Source organism: Hyperolius riggenbachi, chromosome 9, assembly GCF_040937935.1.
Source record: "Hyperolius riggenbachi isolate aHypRig1 chromosome 9, aHypRig1.pri, whole genome shotgun sequence".
NCBI classification, from domain to species: Eukaryota; Metazoa; Chordata; class Amphibia; order Anura; family Hyperoliidae; genus Hyperolius; species Hyperolius riggenbachi.
The window spans coordinates 180,361,855-180,377,119 of NC_090654.1; positions in this window are offsets into that span (position 1 = coordinate 180,361,855).

Here is a 15,265-nt window from a genome sequence, read left to right on the forward strand (position 1 = left end):
CCATAAGTGAGGAAGAAACCTACCAGCAATTACTACTATGCCATTAATGAGGAATAATTTACACATGAGCACTAATGCAAAAATCTTCAAAATGTAGTGGTGGCCCTACCAGCATTAACTACTAAACCCAACATGAGGGGACAAACAAAAAAATAAAGAAATCCTGTAAATAAGTACCAGCAGTTTCCACCTTCCCCACTTGGAAAGGGGGGGGGGGTAGATTTTTCCCACTAAACTATAAAGAGGCCTCCTAAATGGTGAGAAAGTGATGACTGTCATGTCAGAATAAAAATGTATTCAATGAAGCACAGAAGTCACTTAAATGGAAAGAAAACTCTGGCAGTGTCCACAATGCCAGGAATGAAGGGATACATTTCCACTAAACACATGCAGGGATCCTCTGAAGGAAGGGGGTGCTCCAGCATTGGTGGCCATGGCAGGAGGAAAGACTGCTTAACACTAATCTCCAGTGCACATTGTTGTTTGACAGGCAGTTAGGGTTTCACTTTTCCACAATGGAGGCCACATTCATGGTTTTTCATTGTAATCATTTGTTTTCTATTTATTACCCCTGAGATCTGAACCGGATCTTTGCTATCAAAATTGCTTAAAGAGGAACTTCAGCCTAAACAAACATACTGTCATTAAGTTACATGAGTTATGTTAATTAAAATAGATAGGTAATGTAATCTCTTACCCACCCTGTTTTAAAAGAACAGGCAAATGTTTGATGTCATGAGGGCAGCCATCTTTTTGGTTGAAAGGAAGTGACAGGAAGCACGAGACACAGTTCCAACTCTCCCCTCCCAGTTGCTAGGTAATGCGAATAACAACATAGGAAATCCCATCAGGCTTTGCACAGCATCAGGGAAAAAAAGCCCGGGCAGTTTTATTTGATGGGTGGAGCTTAGCTAAAAATGCAGCTAAAAATGATGCTTTGGTAAGAAAAACAAAGTTCTGATGCTGTGAAACTGTTAAAGAAACACCAAGCCTTTTCAGTTCTGCTGAGTGGATTTTTAGTCCGGAGGTTCACTTTAAAGAAAAGCAGGGGTAGAGGAAAAGGTGGAGTTTTACTTACCTGGGCTTCTTCCAGCCCTGCAGTCTATTAGGTTCCTTGGAGTCTTCCCATTCTCCCCCATATTGTGCCACTCTTCCCCTTTGAAAGCTCACTGACTGTACATGCACGGCTCCAGCTGTGTGCTTCCTCGATCAAGCATGTGTGGTTAAAGGCTTTATTAACTGCATATGAGCATGCCCATGGTCAGGCCCATGGTACATTCGCTTTCATTGTCTTTGGTGCAGGATGACCCTGATGCCGCTGAAATTCCAGGCGTGGTTAATTACTATTCCCCCTCCAGGTCATAGCAACTCAGAAGGAGAAGTATTTCAGGGTCTAGTAATTGCCGGATCCCCATATTAATTCTGCATTTGCTGCAGACTATAGCATTGCAGCTATAGCTGTGGCAAACTCAGGCACTACACAGCACGCTGGGTGCGCTGAGAAACCCTGCCTCACATGGTCAGAATCATGCCTGCCTGTGACTATTCTAGTTGACAAGCTTTTGGAGGAAGACAGTGGCGCAACATACCGATTTTCTGTTTTAAATTTATTGTAAGTGAACCTGTTGCATTAGAAATAGAAGAACTACCATGGCTAACATTTTTTCATACTTGCTGCATCCCTGGCCATCATGCTTCCCTAATCATTTATTCCATTAAGTGGATCTTTTTGTTCTAGCAAATGACCGGTGGCTCTTTAGTTAAGTAAAAAAAAAAAAAAAAAAATATATATATATATATATATATATATATATATATATATATATATATATATCTGTATTTCAGAAATTTCAGTTTATTGAATATGGGCCAGGTGACATTAAATATAACTTAAGGACTGGAATAATAAGATAACACTCTCCCTGTGAAAACATATCACTACATGTAATAAGGCAAGCTTTATTGAATTAACACTTAAAATACTGGCTGGTGTGTGGGAATAAGCTTTCACTTGCCTAATTATGACCAGCATGATCTTAGTTTGAATTGTGGCCATTGTTTAAAGTCACTTTCTATTTTACAGCATTGCAAGTGTAAAAACAAACAAAAAAAGCTAGTGCTCCTATCTATAATATTCTAGATTAATAAGGACCTGTTTCCATTACACGTGGTGCGATGCAGCCACACAGTACAGCTGCAGCCACATCACACTGCGGCCGTACTTTAACCAATGCCCGGCAATAGAACAGTTTCTAGTGCAATCTCCTCCTATAAATGCGGAAGTGATGCAAACAGGAGTGGAAGTGATGTGATGTGACGCAATAATCACATCCCTTTCGCTGATGGAAAAGGGCCCTAAGAGAGCTGATGCTGAAAAGTTCAAAGGTTCTTTACTTCTGTCTGTTTTTCTGCTGAATGACTTATATTTAGAATGCAGTCTTAACCTCTTGAGGACTGCAGGGCTAAACCCCCCTAGTGACCAGGCAATTTTTAGTTTAAAAGGCCACTGCAGCTTTAAGGCCAAGCTGCAGGGCCGCACAACATAGCACACGAGTGATTCCCCCCCCCCCCTTTCTCCCCACCAACAGAGCTCTCTGTTGGTGGGGTCTGATCGCTCCCCCCATGTTTATTTATTTTTTAATAAATATTTGTGTTGCCCTTTTTTTAAAAAAAAACCCTCTTCCTTTAAATCCCTTCCCTCCCTCGCTCCCTCCCTCCCCACAGCCGGCCAATTACGGCGATCGGCTGTCATAGGCTTCTGCCTATGAGAGCCGATCGCTCTCTTGTCCCCCAGGGGGACAGCCGTGTCACACGGCTGTCCCCAGTGCAGCGCTGCTGCTGATCGCAGCGCTGCACAGAGTAAATAGACGGCGATCACGCCGTCTAACAGTCTCCCGAGCGGCAATAGCCGCTCGGAGACTGAAGGCGGGGCGGAGCTCCGCCCCCCAAGCAGGAGATGCGCGCGCAGCCTGCGCGCGATCTCCTGCAAAACAGAGCCCCAGGACTTTACGCCAATTGGCGTTAGGCGGTCCTGGGGCTGCCGCCGCGGCCACGCCTACTTGCGTGACGCGGTCGGCAAGAGGTTAAAAAGGCAGTCATTAAACTGAACATATGAACTCATAAAAGTGCATAAAAGTATACCTTATATGCTCGCATATAAGCCTAATTTTTCAGCACAAAAAATTTGCTTAAAAGTTACCCACTTGGCTTATATGTGAGTCAGTAGAGCAGAACCTATAGTGGAGTAGGTTTTTTGTTACTGGCAGAGGACCGTAAGGATCTTACACTAGTGATCTCTTGACAGCTGGCTCCCTGCTGTGTCTTTGCACCTTATCCCCTGCATCATGGTGTGCAGAGTGCTTTGCTCAAGACTATCTTGTCCCCTTGGCTTGTGGAGCGGAGTGTGCCAGCAACATGTCAGTGGTGCAATGATCGGGGATTCTTCCTGTGTGGCAATTGCTGTGTCTCAAATCTATGATGCCATCTATGATGCCATCTAGTGGCGTCTTCAGACGAGGGGGGCTGACTTGTACTGGGGGCAAATTTGGCTACTGTGTAGAGGGCTATACTGAAGAGGGGTCTTATACACAAGTCAATCACTTTTTTCCTATTTTCTAAGGGAAAAGTGGGTACCTCGGCTTATATGTGGGTCGGCTTATATGCGAATATATAGGTAAGTATAAATTGTTAGCAGTAAGGGAGTAATCAGATTGGCACTTGCAGCTTCTTGCACAAACTCACAACTTTATTGAGACCGGCTGTATAACAAAAGTTAAAAGTTCAGCTTTAGCAAAGATTCCTACCAGATCCTGCAGTCAGTGGGGTGAAGTGGGAGCGACGGATTGCCTGACACACGTTTCGCTCAAATGAGCGTCTTCTGAGAGCCTGCGCACGCCGTTCAATTCGCGCTGACAGTTTATATAATGGGTACATCCCATAGATAATGGCATGTGGCTGCCCGTCGCCCGCCCTCCTAAGTCCGGTTGCTTGCATCAACGCCTGCCGGAAGTTCAGGCATTCCACTGTGGTTGTCGTCCATGCGTACACGGAAATATGTATGCGTAGTTCAGGAGACGACCACTAGATGGAGCTTAAAAGTAAAAAGGGAGCAGAATAGCAAATAGCAACGGCTGTATACATGCAGACAAGTGGAAACTCCATCTGCTGCAGCCAGCCAAATACAAAACCTTTACTCTGGAAAATGAGAGAAATCTTGTTTAATGACATGTAATGACCATTACAAGTCATACTTGTGTTAGGTCCTAGAAGGGGAAGGAAAAAGGGAATGGGGAAAGGGACTAAGCATATTTTTAAAGGGAGAATAACCACTATATGAGGAAAATCACTATATAAGAGGAAGTGATAATACCAAGCAAGATGGCCCTTTCTGCAAAACATTCTCTACTCCCTTTTCACACTTTTAGTAAATGTCTCATCTTCATCTCACTTCAAACCAGTTTCTGTTTTAAACAAAAAGACCAAACTGTTAAAAACAAAAAATAATAAGATATATAAGGACAGTGAATATTCAATGATATACAAACATCAATGAATAGATAATATAAGAGAGAAAAACCATCAAGTCTTAAAAGGTAGGTCCAGGGACTAGTGACTTGACTCTGTAGCTAGGGACCATGATTAGTAAAAAGGTCAGTTCATTAGGGATCTAGGAAACAGGCCATATCTACATAGTCATTATTGAGACCTAAGGCACCAATAGCATCCGATTTCACTATCCACTTGGTTTCTTTCCTCAGAAGTAGTCTCTCCCTATCTCCCCCCCCCCCCCCCCCCTGGATAGCAAGGGAACCTGTTCTAACTAGAGATGGCCCGAACCTCCGATTTTCGGTTTGCGAACTTCGGCAAAAGTTTGGTTTGCGCGAACTTTCGCGAACCGCAATAGACTTCAATGGGGAGGCGAACTTTGAAAACTAGAAACACTTATGCTGGCCACAAAAGTGATGGAAAAGATGTTTCAAGGGGTCTAACACCTGGAGGGGGCATGGCAGAGTGGGATGGACGCCAAAAGTCCTGGGGAAAAATCTGGATTTGACGCAAAGCAGCGTTTTAAGGGCAGAAATCACATTGAATGCTAAATTGCAAGCCTAAAGTGCTTTAAAATATCTTGCATGTGTATACATCAATCAGTGAGTGTAATTGAGAGTACTGCTTCAAACTGACACACCAAACTCACTGTGTAACGCACCGCAAACAGCTGTTTGTGTAGTGACGGCCGTGCTGGACTAGTGCGCACCATGACGAGAGTGCAGATGATGGCGGCTTTCCAGCCCATATGGTCGCTGGGCTGAGGTAGCTGAATGACAGAACAGTGACTGTCCAGCTGATCAAATTTGGTCTGTCCACAATGCAGCAATGACCTTATTATCGTGGGTGTGCCCTCCCCCCCCCCCCCCCCGACACACTCATATAGCCGGCGGTCATTGCTTCATTGTAATACGCAAGCCCCACCGTGGCAAGGTAATGATCACGAAGGGAAATTGGCACATGTACATGCCTTTTGTTTTGTTGTTGCAGCTGCAGTGCAGCCAGAAAAAAATAGGCAGGCATGTACACGCACCAGAAAAATTATTATAGCGGCCTTAAAAATTCAGGAATCCACCTGGAGTCCTGGACCCTGTTGGTGGTGGTGGAGAAGGCAGTCAAGCGGCCTGCGGGCAGAGGTGCTGTGTGGGGAGCGACTTAGTCTTGGGGAAGGCAGTCACATGGTGTGCAGGTAGAGATGCTGTGTGTGGGAACTGACTGAGTCTTGGGGCAGGCAGTAGCCTTTTGGGATCCATGCCTCATTCATTTTGATAAAGGTGAGGTACTGAACACTTTTGTGACTTGGGCGACTTCTCTTCTCAGTGACAATACCTCCAGCTACGCTGAAGGTCCTTTCTGACAGGACGCTTGAGTCAGGGCAAGACAGAAGTTGGATGGCAAATTGTGACAGGTCTGGCCAGAGGTCAAGCCTGTGAACCCAGTAGTCCATCGCTGCTCATACTGTCGATGGTTCTTTCTCTACCATTGTTAAAGAACGCGCATGGCCAGGGATTCAGGGTTCGATTCCGGTCCGTAGTTGGAGCCTGAGAAACGGCTACCACCACACATCCAAGGAAGGCAGCAGGCAGCAGATACCATATTGGTTTTATCGGGAATTCAGGTAGTAAATGTAGTAAATCTTCTGCCATTTTGTGTTTAAGATATCCACTTTCCACTCCTCTCCTTGGGAGAGATTGCATTGCTCTCTTACACTTCATGGTTGAATTCTCACTCAACGGTTTATAGACTTCTCTGTCACTCAATTGTCATAGTGATTCCTCATTATATTGTTTATCTGTCATCACCACTAGGGCTCCGTCTTTATCGGCTTTCTTAAGTATCAAATCTGATCTGCCTTTCAGCCATTGGATCGCTTTTTGTTCATCTTTATCCAGATTTGGTTTGACCTTTTTGTATTTTAACGCTTTCAGGTCATCTTCAACTTGCATGTGGAAGATATCAGTAGCAGAGCCCTGTGGGACTGGGAATGGTTTTAAAGACCTACATGGTCTTAATCTAGCTTCCTCCTGAAATGTATGAGTTGTTTGGGTGTCCATTTCTGGATTGCTTTCTAACCACAACTCCTCCAGGATCTTCAGATTTTTCAGGTCTTGTGTTCTCCATTCCTTTCCCAGGATGAAACCCAAACTACTGATTCTCATTGCCTCCTCTGTTTGTTTTTGATAAAGATCCCTTTTCTCAAAGATCTGCCTAATATTCATTAACATATAAATTATCTTATAAGTTTATTTTTCAGGTCAGGTTGCTTTAAGCATGTCACATTAGGGTAGGTTTAGTTGCTTCAGACTCTGACCTGAAATTTAGTCAGCTGTGACCTATGCATAGCTGCAGTCATTGGGTCCCATGACCAGGTATGATGATCTCCCATAGTAATATTTGTTTAAAGAGAACCTGAGGTGAGAGACTTATGAAGGTTGACATATTTATTTGGGAAGGAAATACACAGCTCAGAGCGGTAATCTCATGCCTGAGTGAGTTATATGCAGGAGCTGCTGGAGATCTCTCTGTGGTATTTTGTTTTCTTGTTTTTAGGATCTAAAAGCTTTTGAAAAAATTGTACGACTTTTAGACCCTAAATGTAGAAATAATCATAACGCCAGGGAGTTAAATAATGCACATTGCCTGGCTGAACTGCTGATCCACTACTTCTAAAACTTGTAGCCGTAGACCCTGAACAAGCATGCAGATCAGGTTTTTCTGACAAAAATTTGACAAGATAAGATGCATGTTTGTTCTAGATGTGTGATTCAGACACTATAAACCAGAAAGATCAGCAGGACTGCCAGGCAACTGGTATTGCTTAAATAAATATGGCGGCCTCCATATGTCTCTCACTTCGTTTTAAAGCCCCTGGAGGTATATAGGGGAATGGCTTTCTAAATGTGAATGCAAATCTTATTCATTTAGGAATCTGGTAAAGACCTACTTACATTTACTATATGAAAACAATATATATTTCTCTAGACTGGCATTTTTCTTACAAGTGTTCAGAACTCGTATTTTATAAGGCGAAGAATATGCTTTTTTTTAATACTGACCAGCAATAACCAACGATTCAGTGCAGCTCTTGATTTCGTCTTTGTGATTCTCCTTGTGTCTCCCAAACAAGCCTATTCTCAGACTTCAAAAGCATTCTAATCACACAGCAGTGACAGGCAGAGCAAGCAAGGCAGACAATTGGCTCCCTGAGGGTCAGGACAGTGATGCTCAATCAGGATTCAAACGGGTCATAAACCCTTCATAGATCTTGCTCAAGTGGGTGGTGATGTCTCCCTGGGGCAGCTCATCATTTCCTGCTATAGTCAAGCACTTGTCATTACAGACAAACTTCCCCTGCACTCTCAGCTACTCATTTAATTGAGTTTTTGCAAGTACTATAGGTGATTGTGCTATGTAGATATACGGTAATGTTCCACCAACTGTCAGATACCTGAGATCTACAGTGATTTCTTGTTTCATCTGCTGATAATGGGTACTGTGTTTCTAATGAATTCAGCTCAAAGTGATTGAGAAATACTTCTTGCAATGTCATCCACTCAAAGCAAAATAAATCCTCAATAGCAAGTATGTAGTGATTCTGGGTGTTTTAAAGCAGATCTGAACACAGGACTTCCTCTCTACTGTAAACAGATAAGCAGCAGCATAATAACCTTTGAAGAAAAACATTTCTTTGTTACAGCTGATACAAATCCTGCAATAAATATGCAGTGTGTCTACTTCCTACTTTCATGGAAGCAGACATCCAGTTAACATTCTGTGTTTACAAATTAGCTCCTCTGCCGAGGCAGCTAGCTGACACAGCTAAGGGATCAAATTACAACTTTTGCTAAGTCACAGATGAGGGGGGATTAGACAGGCTAAACTCTCAAAATATATACAGGGTGCATTTCTCTCTGTTTTCCTTCTGTCCTGTGCAAGAGTTCAGGTCTATTTTAAATATATCAGGCTATTTTATTATGAACTTTACTGCTGCACACGACTTTTCGAAGAGAACCTGTCATAAATGTGCATATGCAATAACACGAATCACCGCCTAAATTATACCACTGAAATAGATGTAACAAATACATTTTACTAGCCTGGAAGTGCATTTTGTCCTGGTACTCAGTTATATTGTTGCTTCAGTCTTCAGCTCCAACTCCTGTTTCAGCAATGCTGTCTATTTTACAGGCTGAAATCAGAGTTTCTCATTGCATATTTCACCTGTTATTACTATTGGTAAGCAAAGCTTTTAGTTTGTTTTACGTGTATAACTGGCAGACAGTTGACGTTTATTGTTGATCATAATGAGAAGTTTCGGTTTTTGTGAATTTTCACATCATTTTTGCAAAGATCATGTGGATTATAATTGAAATTTTGTTGGTGATCTTGATTTTATGTAATTTTTACACATATGCATTGAAGCCTATGAGGCATAAGAAAACACATTTTCACATATTAGGAAAAAACACATTTTCACATAAATGCATTAAAGTCTACGGGCATGAGAAAGTTTGCAAAATTACTTGTCATTGCAAAATTACTCATCATAATTATGATTACATGTGAAAATAAATTTTGGAATATTCTAAAATGTTGCACCCCCCTCCCCCTCCCCCTCCCCCTCCTATAATAATGCGAGCACAGCAACTCAAAAGTCCTTGTAAGGGCTGTTTTTTTTTTCTTTTTCTTGTTATTGTTAGATTGCTGTTCTGTGTGTCCTATCCACATTTTAACTGTTGGAGACAGTGGATACAAGAAAAAAATATTTTTCAAAAATGTAAATATATATGCCAAATTCTTCTGTCCTCTGCTACAGCAGCTGCAACAAAACATAATTTTTCAAACATATATATGCCAGGGGCTGGAAAACCATGATTACGTGCACTCCCGTGAACATGCGCACAAGCACAGCGACTGTTACCACTACACAATACCAACATTTACATCTCGGAGGTGTCAACTAGTAAAAACAATTATTTGCTCACCTGACATTATCACTAAAGCTCTTTGCGGTTGTTTGCGGTGCGGTAAACGCAGTGTTTTGTCTGTCAGTACTACCTGATCAGCATGTGCACACTCTACTCCACAAATTTAGGAAGGTAATGTGATTGCTGCCCTTTAGAGATTATTATGACATGCCTCTGCGTAAAATGCATATCTTTTCATGCAAATTTTGCCATGGATCCCCCTCCAGCATGCCACTGTCCAGGTGCTAGGACCCTTTAAACAACTTTTACATCAGTTTTGTGGCCAGAAATAGTCCCTAAAGTTGTTAGAACTTGCTTGCCCATTGAAGTCTATGGCAGTGCACCTTGTCTGCTGGTTTGCGGACGGATGCGGTATTGTTTGCAAACTGTCCGTAAACCAATTTTCTAAAATTTGCCCGTCACTACTCACAATTCACAAACACAAATAAAGAATGATTCGCACCTCTCTGTTGACTTTCTTGAGGTAAGGCATTCATAGTTTCGTATTTTGGACAAGAAGAATTGATAAGTGATAATCTTGGGACCACTTTCAGTTTTACGTACTGTATATACTTTGTGGTATTTTATTACAGAGATTTTTACTAAATTTTAGTCGACTACATCTAACTCATTTTTGCTTTGAGTTTCCATAACTGATTTACTTATATGTACGCTAATAATAAGGTTTACTTTAATTAAAGCTGTAGGGTACAGTTAAAGCTAATGCTTTTCCTGCTACTTAAGTAGTTTTTATAAGCTAACGTTCTTTATTTAACTATCTTCATCTTAACTTTGTCTCGTATAGCCGGATGGACTTTGTTTTATAACGCTAGTAGGGCCTCTTGACAGTTCAATATAATGACGTATTGTGCTAGTCTGAAACATCTAGTGAATGCTGCAGTGCCAGTCACAGCGCTCCCATTAAACCTCAGATATGCAGCTGATAAAGTATTAATAAATAAGTTACGCTCTGGAGCAAGAAAAGGATTTAGCATTCCACACAAGCTCTTGAAAATGGAATTTGCAGTGGGCCCAGTTTTTCCATTATGTCATGGGTGATTGATCGCTCGCCCAGTCACACAGTGTAACAAAATTTTCTTCCTTACTCAAGTAATAAGAAAGTTTGGTGTTTTAGAGTTGCTTTAAGTTTTAAAAGCACTAAGCAATAAAGTGCACAATTTTCTACTTTAAATTGAACAACACATTTTGGTATCTTTAAGGGGCTTTGTCATCAATTTGATTTTCATGTAAGGAATAGAGATGAAGAAAAGGAAGGGATTTACTTTTGTTCTTCTCTTTTTGAAAATGAGACACTTATTGCAAAAAGCAACAAATCACTGCAGAAAGAGTATGTCTACAAGATTAAGTAGCGTCACAGTAACTGGCCTTAGCTGAGGATACAGAGGTCTGTAGTTTTTTGGGTTTTTTGGGGGGATGTTTGTCAGTTGTAAGCTGTGAATGCACCATTGGCATAATTTAGCAGGTTTCTGCCATTGCTAAAGAGAACCCCATTGTTAAAGGACACCTGAAGTGACATGTGACATGATGAGACAGACATGTGCATGTACAGTGCCTAGCACACAAATAACTATGTTGTGTTCCTTTTTTTCTTTCTCTGTCTGAAAGAGTTAAATATCAGGGGCTTGGTTCACAAAGCAGTGCTAAGTGTTAGCACGCTTGTGAAAAAACCCTTATCACAGCCAAACACAGTTTGGGCATGATAATTAAAACTTGCGCGCAAAACCTTGCGCCCGCACAGCGCGGTGCACGTGAAACGTCGCATTACGGTGCGACAAAAATGGTGCACCCGATGCCCCTATAAGGTCGCATGTGGTGCGACATTAATGTCGACCATGCGATGTTAAGATCGCAACCCATGCGACGTTATAGGGGCGTTCGGTTTTCATCGCACCGCAATGTGTCGCGCGCACCGCGCTGTGCGCATGCAAAGTTTTGCGCGCGGGACTTTGCACACTAACTGATTTTCAAAACGGTGCTAACAGGTTAGCACCCTACTTTACACGCCCAAAGTCTTTAGGTGTGCTAACTAGGTTAGCACCGCTTTGTGAATCAAGCCCCAGGTATGTAAGTGGCTGACTCAGTCCTGACTCTTTCCTAGCAGAAAATGGCTTCTGAGAGCAAGAAAGATATAAAAAGGGGAATTTCTAATCAGTTAGGGTCACACTGTAGTCACTTCCTGATGACTGAGTCAGCCACTTACATACCTGATATTTAACTCTTTCAGACAGAGAAATAAAAAAAGGAACACAGCATAGTTATTTGTGTGCTAGGCACTGTACATACACATGCCTATCTCATCATGTCACATGTCACTTCAGGTATCCTTTAAAGAGAGCCTGAGGCGAAAATAAATTGATGAGATAGACAATTATATTCATCTTCCTACTCCTAAAAATTACTTTTTAAATATCCCAGAGTTTTCTTTCATATTTAAACATGCACAAAGCATGTTGAACGTTTTACTGTTAATTTTAATCAGTAGCAGCCTATTAAGTGTCCCAGAGTTGGATAAAGGTCAATAGTTCATGTATTTTATATCTTCCTGCCCTCAGAAGTTGTATTCTGCTAGGAAAACCTTTAAAGCTGTAATTTGCTTATCAGTGATGTTTACTATATTCCTGACAAGGTACCAACAAGACAGAAGCTGTCACTTCTACAGTATGCCTAGAAATTAACTCTTTCAGGCAGCAAAATAAAGTAAAACAGCCTGGTTATTAATATGTATTGTACTGTACACGAACATGTTTATCTCATCATGTCACATTTTGCCTCAGGTACACTTTAAGGCTGCTGGGAAATAGTGTCATAGGTGGGATGTAGTTGTCTCTTAGAACTTCCTGTGTCTTGAAAGGTACTGTATGTGTGTATGTCCCTCTGAGACAGTATGTCTGAGAATGGAAGGATGGAGATAGGAAGGAAGACTGTTAACCACATATTCACTGTGCAAGTTACAGAATGGAACCAGAACTAGGACCCTCTGGAACATTGGGGCCACACTCCTTTTCTGGCATGAGCATGGCCACACTGCACCTGTGCAAGAATGGTAATGCCTGTGCAGTAGCACAGAGCCACTCAGGCTTACTCATAGACGCAGCCATATTCACAGGCACAGTGAGGCCACGCTTGTGCCCGCAGAGGAGCACAGCCCTGATGCTCCTACCAACAAGCCCTTGTCAGTAATCTTCAGAGGGTCCACAATCAGCAATGGGGAACCAGAAGAAGGCGTGGGAAACCTCTTTAGGATTGAGAGGATTCCCACTTGTTAGGTAAGTATTTGCTTTTTGATGCCCCAGGTACACTTTTTTTATATTAAAGTTTTTATTGAAAATCAAAATGTGTACATTGAGAAACCATCAATACAATAATGTAAACATAGCCAATCTACCATGTAAGCATAACTCAGGGGTCTAATGTGAGAGTTCCCAAATCCTGAATAGAACAAATTTTACGGCAGCAGGAAAAAAGGGAAACGGCACCGCCATAGACTCTAATGCAGTTATCATTAAGATGACGAAAAAAAAAACAGAAAAAATGGCATCCAATAAACATTGTTGTGTAAACGTGCGTCCAGGAGCACCACACTAAGCTCAATGTTTCTTGTTTGCAGCGAAACGCGAATTTTTTTCTAAAAAGTTTGTGATCGCATTTTTCCCATAGACTTTAATGGCGCCACTTTAACGGTTAATACCCCATTACATGCTATAAACACCAAACTTGTAGGGTATGTAAATAGGGACAGTGGGTATAAGAGGAAAAAAAAATCAAAAAGACCTTATAGTTTTTGAGAAAATGGATTTTAAAATTCTCCTTCTGACCGTGAGAAAATTAAACGCCCACTGACTTTAGCGGTTAATAGCAAAGTCCCCTTACATAGTAGAAACACCAAATTTGCAGGGTATGTAAAGGGGGACAGACCTTATACTTTTTGAGAAAATCGATTTTCAAATTTCAAAGAAAAATACTACACATTTAAATGTGTAAATGACAGTTCTTAGGGAAACAATTCCCGCTTACTTTATCAGTTAATAGCAAAGGCCCCTTACATCCTAGCAACACCACATTTGCAGGATATGTTAAAAATATAGTGGGAAACAATATTTAAAAAAATAAATATTGTATTATTTTATTTTTTTATTTATTTTTTTGTTATGTTCAGAGTGTGAGAAATTTTCCCCCAAAAATGGCATGGGGTCCCTCCTCCCAACCCTCTGTAACCCCTTGTCTCCCATGCAGGTTGGGATAGCCAGAATGTGGAGCCCCGGCTGACTGGGGCTTCGCACCCTGAGCTATACCAGCCCACATGGTCCATGGTATGGGGGGGCTCGGGGGGAGAGGGGCGGCCAAGCCTTCCCCTCTCCAACCAAGCCCTTGTACAATCCATGGACAAGGGGCTCTTCCCCACCTCCGGTGCCCCAGGAGTAGGTGGGGGCGATGACTCCCTGGGGAGGTTCATGGTGGCATCTGGTAGACCCCTTTAAGAAGGGGATCCCAGATGCCCACCCCCTCCTAGGAGAAATGAGTATAGAGGTACAAAGTCCCCTTACCTAGTCCCACAAAGGGTTAAATGAAATAAAAACACAACAACGAAAAAGTCCTTTAATGTTCTTAATTAACCAGAAATACTTACCTGTACCTTTAAAAAAAGTTCTCGGAAATGTCCCACACCAATATCCTCTCATCTTGTGATCTTCAATTAAGCTGATTGAAGATCTTCCACGAGCTATACTAATTAGTATAGCAGAGAATGCATCCACATAGGACGCATAGCACCGGCTCCTGCTGTCCTCCCCGCCTCCTTACCTGTCACCCTCACCTAGCCTGGCACCTCACCTAGCTCACTGCTTTATATCCAAGCGCTGGAAAGATGTTCCCTCCTAACACCCAAAATAGAAAACACTGTCTGTCTTGGTTGGGTGAGACATTATTCTGGTCTAAAAATTGACAAGAACTCTTTCATAGAGATGGCTCGAACCTCTGATTTTAGGTTCGCAAACCTCGAACATGAACTTCCGCAAAAGTTTGCGTTCGCGTGAACTTTGTGAACCGCAATAGACTTCAATGGGCAGGCAAACTTTCAAAACTACAAACACTAATTCTGGCCACAAAAGTGATGGAAAAGATGTTTCAAGGGGTCTAACACCTGGAGGGGGGTATGGCAGAGCAGGATACACGCCAGAAATCACAGGGAAAATTACGGATTTGATGCACATCAGGGTTATAAGGGCAGAAATCACATTACATTGCTAAATTGGAGGCCTAAAAATGCTTTAAAACATCTTGCGTGTGTATACATCAATCAGGTAGTGTAATTAGTGTACTGCTTCACACTGACAGACCAAACTCACTGTGTAATGCACCACAAACAAATGTTTGTGTAGTGATGACCATGCTGGACTGGTGCGCACCATGGCGAGAGTGCAGGCGATGGTGGTTTTTAAGCCCATACGGTCGGGCTGAGGTAGCTCAATGACAGAACAACAGTGAGTGAGTGTCCAGCTGATCGAATTTGGTCTGTCCACAATGAAGCAACGACCTTATTATCTTGGGTCAGGTGTGCACCCCAACACACTCATATAGCCGGTCATTGCTTCATTGTGATATGCAAGCCCCTTCAAAGCGGCAAGGTAACAATTATGAAGGAGAATTGACACATGTACATGCCTTTTGTTTTGTTGTTGCAGCCGCAGTGCAGCCAGAAAAATTAGGCAGGCATGTACACACACCAGAAAAAC